This window comes from Equus asinus, chromosome 8, assembly GCF_041296235.1.
Source record: "Equus asinus isolate D_3611 breed Donkey chromosome 8, EquAss-T2T_v2, whole genome shotgun sequence".
Classification (NCBI taxonomy): Eukaryota; Metazoa; Chordata; class Mammalia; order Perissodactyla; family Equidae; genus Equus; species Equus asinus.
In genome coordinates this window covers 36,237,175-36,246,721 of record NC_091797.1, presented here as the reverse complement: position 1 = coordinate 36,246,721, position 9,547 = coordinate 36,237,175, and the positions used below count along the sequence as shown (strand labels likewise).

Below are 9,547 nucleotides of genomic sequence, written 5' to 3'. Positions count from 1 at the left end.
TAAGATCAAGAACAAGACAAAAATTCTCACTCCCACTCTTCTATTCAACATAGTACTAGACGGTGTAGCCAGAGCAATTAGGTGAAAAAAAGAAATCAAAGGCATCCAAATCATAAGAAAGATATGAAACTGTCTCTTTGCAGATGACTTGATCCTATGTATACAGAACCCTAAGATGCCACCAAAAGACTGTTAGAACCAACAAGTGAATACAATAAAACTGCAGGATATAAAATTAACATACAAAAATCAGTTGTGAATATATATGCTAACAAGGAACTATCTGAAAAAGAAATTAAGAAAACAATCCCATTTATAATAGCATCAAAAAAATAAAATATTTAGGAATAAATTTAACCAATGAGATGAAAGATCTGTACACTTAAAAGTATAAGATATTGAGGAAAGAAATTTAAAAAGACACAAACAAATGGAAAGATAGTTTGTGTTCATGGTTTGGAAGAATTAATAATACTAAAATGTCCATACTGCCCAAACTGACCTACGGACTCAATGCATTCCCTATCAAAATTTCGTTGGCATTTTTCACAGAAAGAAAAAAAAAATCGTAAAATTCATATGGAACCATACCAGACTCTGATTAGCTAAAGTAAGCTTGAGAAAGAAAACCAAAGCTGGAGGCATCACTTACTGATTTCAAATTATATTACAAAGTTATTGTAATGACAACAGTATAGTACTGGGATAAAAATAGACACATAGACCACTGGAATAGAATAGGTAGACCAGAAGTAAACCTGCAAATATATAGTCAACTAAGTTTTGATAAGGTACCAAGAATACACAATGAGGAAAGGATATTCTTTTTGATAAATGGTGTTGGGAAAACTGGATATCCACACACAAAAGAATGAAATTAGACCCATATCTTACACCATACACAAAAATCAACTCAAAATGGATCAAAGACTTAAACATATGATCTGAAACCATAAAATTTCTAGGAGAAAAATGGGAAAATGCTCCTTGACATTGGTCTTGGCAATAATTTTTTTGGATATGACACCAAGCACAAGAAACAAAAACAAAAATAAATAAGTAGGATTACATCAAACTAAAAAGCTTCTACACAGCAAAAGAGATAATCAAGAAAAGGAAAATACAACCTACAGAATAGGAGAAATTATTTGCAAAGTGAGTATCCAATACGTGGTTAATATCCAAACTATATAAGGAAACCCCATAAATCAACAGCAAAAAGCAAGAACAAAAACAAAAACCAACTCAATTTAAAAATGAGCAAAGAACATCAAAAAACATTTATTCAGAGAAGACATACATATGGCCATAGCCACATGATAAGGTGCTCTAATCAGTGGGGAAATGCAGATGAAAGCCACAATGAGATATCACCTCACACTTGTAAGGATTGTTATTATTAAAAAAGCAAAAGATAACAAGCATAGATGAAGATGTGAAGATAAGAAAACCCTGGAGCACTATTAGTGGAACTTAAAATTGCCATAGCCATTATGGAACACAGTACAAAGTCTTCTCAAAAGATTAAAAACAGGATTTCCATATGATCTAGCAATCCTCCTTCTGGGTATTTATCCAAAGGAATTGAAATCAGGATCTTGAAGACATACTGCACTGTTGTGTTCATTGCAGCATTATTCACATTAGCCGAAACATGGAAACAACCTAAATGTTCACCAATGGGCAAATTGATAAAAAAAAAATGTGATATAGGGGATGGCCCAGTGGCATAGTGCTTATGTTTATGCATTCAGCTTTGGTGACCCAGGGTTCACGGTTTTGGGTCCTGGGCGCAGACCCACACACCACTTATTGAGCCGTGCTGTGGCGGTGGCCCACATATAAAATAGAGGAAGATTGGCACAGATGTTAGCTCAGGGACAATCTTCCTCACCATAAAAAGAGAAAGAAAGAAAACATGATACATACATACAATGGAATATTATTCAGCTATAAAAAAAGAAAGAAATTCTGTCATTTGTGACGATATGGACAAACCTGGAGGATATTATGTTATGAGAAATATGCCAGACACAGAAAAACAAATATTGCATAGTTTCACTTCTATGTGGAATTTAAATTGGTAAATTCATAGAGGAAGAGAGTAGAGGTTGCCAGCTTACCAAGGGCCAGGTGGAGGGGGGAAATAGGAAGGTGATGATCAAAGAGTACAAAATTTTAGTTACTCAAGATGAATAAGTTCTGGAAATTTACAGCATACTGGCTATAACTAGCAATATTGTATTTTATACTAAAAATTTGCTAAGAGAGTAAATCTTGTGTTGCTACTACACAAAAAAATAATAATAAAGGGTGTGGAAGGAAACTTTGGGAGATGATGGATATGTCTAGACCTTGATGGATGTGATGAATTCACAGGTGCATACTTAATCCCAAACTCATCAAGTTTGGAACATTAAATATGCACCTCTTCTTACATGTCAATCATACCTCAACAAAGTGGTTTTTTTAAAGACTATTTTTCCACTTAATTCTTTAAAATACACAACATATTTTAATGAAAAAAATGATAACTTTATTTTTTAGGATTTAAAATGTATGTAGATGCAATACATAAAACAACTGTAACAAAAAAGATTAAGGGGGGAACAGACCTAAAGAAAGAATTAAGTTTCCAGCATTCTATATTGAAACATTACAAAATTAAATCTAAGGAGATGTGTAAAGGTAGAGATGTATATTGTAGTCCCTAGAGCAATAACTAAAAAATAAATAAATATAGATACAGTTAAAAAATTAATAGATATATCAAAATGTAATTATAAAAAATTCAAGTAATCTGGGGCTGGCCCCGTGCGAGTGGTTAAGCTTGAGCGCTCCGCTACGGTGGCCCAGGGTTCCGCTGGTTTGGATCCTGGGCCCAGACATGACAACACTTGTCAGGCCACATTGAGGCAGCGTCCCATGTGCCACAACTAGAAGGACCCACAACTAGAATATACAACTATGTACTGGGGGGATTTGGGGAGAAAAAGAAAAAAGAAAAAAAAAAAGATCGACAACAGTTGTTAGCTCTGGTGCCAATCTAAAAAAAAAAAAAGATTCATGTAATCTAAGAGAAAAAGCTAAATAAGGGAACAAAACAGGAGACGTGGCAAACAGAAGAAAATAAAATTTATACCTACATCAAAGCATGTTAGTAATTACGTTGAATGTGAATGAACTAAACATTCCAAGGGAAAGAAAGATTTTTGGAATAGGTAAAAGCAGCACCCAATTATATGCTGTCTGAAAGAGACGTACTTAAAATGTAAAGGCACAAGCAGTTTGAAAGTAAATGAATTGAAAAAGAAGGCAGTAAAATTAAAGTAATCTTTAGAGAGACATTTATAGTTTTGAAAGCTAATATTATAAAACAAGAAAGGTATGGAATAAATGTTCTCAGCTTTCACCTTAAGAAGCTAGAAAACAATAAACAAAGCAATCTCAAAATTAACAGAAGAAAGGAGATTATAAGGATAAGAACAAACAAAATAAATACAGATAAGCAACAGAAAACGTAAAGTAAAAAGTCAGTTCTTTGAAAAATCATCAATTTGATCACCCTGAGCTAAACTATCAGGGAAAAACTAAAACAAACAGGACATAACCCACTATTTTCTGTAATGAATGAGGTATTATCACTACGTATTCAGCAGACTTTAAAAGGATAATAGAATGGTTTTAAAAATCTTATGCCAGTAGCTTTAACAGGAGGGAAAAATAAATTCTTGAAAACATAACTTGCCAAAACTGACACATGATAAAACAAAAAATCTTAATAGACGTATGTATTTTTTAAACTAAATTATCATTTAAACTTTCTCACAAGGTAAACTTCTAGGTCATACTGTTTCATTGGTAAGTTTTATCAAGTATTTATAGAAGAAATAATATCAATCTTGTATAATTATTTTCAGAAAATAAAAAAAAAGTACTTCCCAACTCATTTTATGAGACCAGCATAACCATGATAGTAAAATGCGACAAGGATTTAATGGAAAATAAGATTGTCCAAAAAGACACTTATGAACAAGGACCAAAAACTACTTAGCAAATTATTAACAAATTGAATCCATCAATACATTAAAAAAAATATATCGCAACTAAGACTTTTCATAGGAATGCAAGCTGGGTTTAACACTCGAAAATTGATCAAAGTCAGTCACCATATTAATTAACAGAATAAAGAAGAAAACTTATATGATCATTTCAAAAGTTAAACAAAAAATCTTTTAACAAATTTGATACCCGCTCATGATATAGCTTCATAAATTAAAAATACAATGGAATATTCTTTACTTGAAAATGTGATTTATGAAAAAAATCATACTTAATGGTAAAACACTGATTGCATAGTTTTATAGTAGGTATTGAAATCAGCTTGTGTTAATTCATAAACTTTGTTCTTTTTCAAAATTGGATTGGAAATTAAACATTCTTTGCATAAAATTAGGAATTAGTTTGTCAATTTCTACAAAAAGCCTGTTGAAATTTTGATTGTGATTGTGTTGTTTTTATAAACTAATTTATGATAATTGTCATCTTAACAATATCGTGTTTTCCACTCCATGCACATAGTATGTCCCTGTTGTTTAGGCCTCCTAAAACTTCTTTCAGGAAGGTTTTGTAGTATCCGATGCACAAGTCTTACACAAAATTTGTTGTATTTACTCCTAAGAATTTTACATTTTGAACGGCATTTTAATTTAAACAGTGTATTTATTTTATTGCCCAATATCTCATAGCAAATATATAGAAATATATTTAAATTTTGTACATTGACTGTATTCTACAATCTTGCTATGTTCACCTATTAGTTCTAGTCGCTTTTTGTTGTTATTGTTGATTCCTTAGGATTTTTCTACGTACACAATTGTATATTGTCTGTGAATATATATGATTTACTTCTTTTTCAATCTGTGTGTTTTGTTTCTTTTTCTTGCCTTATTTCACTGGCTAGAACTTCCAAACAATGTTGAACAGAATTGGTGGGAGTAGACATTTTTTCACTTCTTCCTAGAGCCAACTACTACTAGATCCAATAGCTGCTGATGTGATTAAAAGCCATTCTTGGGATGATGCTGACAAAAACAATGTCAAACAGAAATGGAGTCCTCTGTCAGTTTTCCTGCCTTCTTGTCTCCCTCTAGTGTCCCCTCTTGGTGGAATCTAGCAGGACGCTAGCCTGGAAAGGAGATGTAGCTTGCAGCATCTCAGTTCCAGCATCACAAACCAGAGCATGGAAGAGTGTATTTCAGTTGAGCCAGTAGCTTAATAACTGGCATTTGCACAACTGGATACATACTGGGAAGGAAGAAGTCAATAAATGAGAAATGTTTTAATCCTATGGATGATTCCTTTAATAGAAATGAAGTGTCAGCTGATTTTGAAGAAAGAAGATATTTAAGAATCAAAACATAAAAATTTTGTGGAAAAAATAAATCGTAAACATTTACTTATGAGATTAGAGCATGAGAGAGAAAGTAAAGGTTGAAGAATCTCAGTGCGTGCAACATTAGCAATATTTGAAAGGTCTGACGATCAAGCTAAGAACCAGGAGTTAGGCAAATAAGTATACCAACCAAATAAACTAAAATATCCTGGAATAGTGAGTAGAAAGTAAGACAAAAGAATTTTACTTCTGACTAACCCTGTTGAGTACTAACCAACCAAGACCCCCCCCACTAAGTATGTTTCATTTATTTAATTAAAAAAAAACGTATTTTAAGGTCAATAAATGGGACTAACATGCTAGTCATCATATGCAGAATACAAAGATTATGACTTTTCTGTTTAGTAGAAGTTTAAGGTTTTAGTTTAGGGGGCAAGACAGGTACACTATTTTGCAAAACAGAATGCTGAGAGTCATGATACTCTGGTACGTGCATTAATTGATTGGTTGATTTCAAGCATATCTCAAGTGTCTCTATTATATATCAGACACTGTTCTAAGCACTGGGAGTATAGCAGTGAACAAGTTAACTAGATTCTTGCCTTTACTTTATATTCTAGTGGGGAAAATAAAATAAACAAATGAATAATTGATATGATTACAGATACTGCTAAGTGCTATGGAGGAAATAAATGCTATGGAGGAAATAAATAAGGTGATGGTGTGGAAAGTAACTGGGGAGAAGAGCATGCTACTTTAGACAGAATTGTCTAGGAAATCTTTTCTTAAGAGTGGGGATAAATGAATTCAAAGAAAATAACTTCTAGTTAGAACAATGGAGGTGGTTTCATGGAGATAGCAGAATTTTAGGTTGATTATTCCAGAAGTGAGTGCCAGCTTTATTTATTAGATCAGGTTAAAATGGGAATGGAAAAAGCTGTTAAGATATTAGAAAAGTAACCTAAAATTGAAATAAGAGCTTAAGGTAGGGTGGTAGTTAGTGAGAGTAAGAGTAATGAGATGATAATTCTGAGACAAATTCTGCAATTGGCAGAAAGGCACTATGGCAACATCAGCTCCATGTTTGTCTTTCAATTAGTCATTTTTTTTTTTCTTTCTTTGTCTCTCCCTCTCTTGGAGGACTATAGGACTCTTATCCCTCTAAATTCTTTTTCCTGTCCTTCATTTCTCTTGCTCACTTCTTTCCTGTTTTTTCCCCTCTCCCCTCACCCTTTTTTCTAACTGATTCATTTTACCTTTTACTCCCCCTACTTGTCTTCTTCTAAAACTCACCATTTTTAACTGGAAATGATATGGCATTAAAAGTCATGTACTTATCTCTTTTATAAATGTATGTTGTATTCCCTGTCCTAAATTTAAATAGCGTGTAAACTGAATATCTCTTGAAAAGTTAAGATCTATTCATTATTCTGAATTTTATTGTGTATATAAGGCTGTCTTTTATAAAAATGTGTCCTATCTTAAGAAGCACAGAAGCATCATAATATGTAAAGTGGAGTTATTTGTAGAAGATTCCTCAAAGAAGATGGATATAAGCCACATATTTAAAGAGGAGAAGAATATAAACAAGAGTACAGGGAATATGACATGATCTTTTCCAAATGAAGATAAATCAGATTTTCTTCTATGCGTCTAGTGAAAAATCTAAAATGTCCTCAAAGCTGAGGTTGACAGAACCCATTTCATCATGATTTATGCATTTCTATGAAAGTCCATGTTCCTCAGGCATAATGTGGAATTTAGGATGTTTATTAGAGTTGTGTTCAAAATTGGGATGAACTCATCATTTTATGGAAAGTAAATTAAGGAAAACATAAGCATTACATGGTCATTATCAATAGAAAAATGTACTGACAGTGTATGAAAACAAGAAGAAGGATCTCTGAATTCCTTGGGAGCAAATGTTTCAAGATTTTGAAAGCACAGTAAATGTAAGAAGGAAGATGACAAAGGGAGGCAACTTTCAGAGAAAAATTGCAAGAAACAGAAGCACAAGTTAATGAATAGTTTACCACAGGACAAAAGCAAATTTTAAGAACAGCAGATTATCTGAAGAATACATTTGACAAATCTGTTAAATAACCAAAAATCGTGCAACATTTAGAGACAAATGTATCATATATTCAGTTATGCCCATAAACTTCAAATTAACTTTTTAAACTTTTTATTTAGAAATAGTTTCAAACATACAGAAGTGCTTCAAGAATGAGTATAAAACACATCCACTAATCCTTTACCTAGATTCATCTATTTATAACATTTTGCTCCATTTGTTATATCATTGATTTTAAGTTTAAATTCATAGAGTTTTATTAAGAATGTTAGCAAGAAGTAACCAGATTGCATCAGTAAGACAGATAGCTTTCTAACATTATTTATCATCCTAGAAAAATAAACACTACATTTCAAGGGAAATGAAATTTGAAGGCTGTTACTTTTTTCTCCCACAGCTCTTAGGCCTTTCTAATATCCTTATTCCTCAAAGTGTGAATTGTTGGGTTTAGCATGGGAGTGACAACACTGTACAGTACTGAGATCAGCTGATCTTTTGCCGATGAGTAAGAAGAGATGAGTCGTACATATGTGAAAATGGAGCTGCCATAACTGAGAAGAACAATGACCAGGTGGGAGGCACATGTAGAAAAGGCCTTTTGCCTCCCTTCAGAAGAGCGAATGCTCAAGATAGTAGAGATGATATAAAGGTAGGAAAGGATGATACCTAGGAAAGGCGCCCATCGAGTGAAGACCCCAATGAAGAGTAACACCAACTCATTGACAGAAGTGTCCCCATGAGACAAGATCAGTAATGGGGGGATGTCACAGAAGAAATAATTAATCTGGTTGTTGCCACAGAATGTCAGTAGTGTGTGCACCACTAAGTTGAGGAAACCACTAACCTAGCATGAGGCTTCTAACTGGCTATACAGGGTCTTGTTCATAATAATTAAATATCTTAAGGGTTCACAGATTGCAATGTAGTGATCACATGCCATTGCTGCCATCAAAAGACCCTCTACACCCACAAAGAAAAGGAATGCCAAAAGTCAAGTTACACAACTCCCATAGGAAATGATTTTATTCTCTGATAGGAAATGCACCATCATTTGCGGGACATTGATGGTGGTATAACAGATATCAAGAAAGGCCAAATTCCTCAGAAAAATGTACATAGGTGTATGTAGTCGGGTATCAGCCAACGTTGCCAAAATAATGAAGGTATTTCCTCCCAGGGTACAAAGATAGATCATAAGGAATATTAAGAGTAAAAATTGCAAATCATTTAGGTTGGAGAATCCTAAGGTGATGAATTCCGACAGAGTTTGGTTTTCTCTTTCCATGATGTTTCCTCTTGGGAATTGAGAAAGCAGCAGTAAAAATTGCAGTATTCATGTGCTACAACAGCAGTAATCTACAAAACAAGACAATATAGCCTTACTGATGAAATAACCATTTTCTATATCAGGATAAACACTAGGACATTTAGAATGCATGACAAATCTTGGTGGTGTACAGGAATCACCAAATTAAAAAAAACACACATTTAAAAATTTCCTATGAGACACATCTCTTTCAGAACATTAGTAGCATATTTATGGAAAAAGTAAATATTAAAAGTCCACATGCAGCATAAGGGCTATTTATGCAGATGGGGAATGGCAGGCCCCTTGCCTCATACCCCGTTGTATTTTGGAGATGGTTGGTGAATATCCATCAGATAATTTGTCTAAGAGTTGTGGGGTTATTTCAGTCTCTCCTTGAAATACCTCCTTGTCCTCTTTTCACTCTTGGAGACTGCTTTTTATAGTTTTAATATAGTTTATATTTTAAGATAAGGAAAGTGGAATAGGAAATGTAAAAAACAAGGTGGTACCAGAATATGATGCTATGTACTTTGATAAAATTCATAAAATAAATGATAGTTTATATTAGCCAGCATGTCTTGGAGCAGATTCATATAATCCACAGCTCTAAGATTTGGAGATGAGAATGGTATCAATGGAATTGGTTATTGAAACCACTCCCCAGTGGAAAGAACACTTCAGAAAAGGAAAACAGACATCTTTTCTGTCCCAAATTTGGTGAATAAAACGTTCAAGTACTTTGTCTCATTTTAGCTTCAAACATCCTTCC

At 33.4% G+C, this 9,547-nt stretch overlaps 1 pseudogene; it reads right to left on the bottom strand.

Moving 5' to 3' along the window:
* Positions 1 to 7,869: 7,869 nt before the first annotated feature.
* On the bottom strand, positions 7,870 to 8,754 carry LOC106843500 (olfactory receptor 5V1-like; annotated as a pseudogene).
* Positions 8,755 to 9,547: the final 793 nt, after the last annotated feature.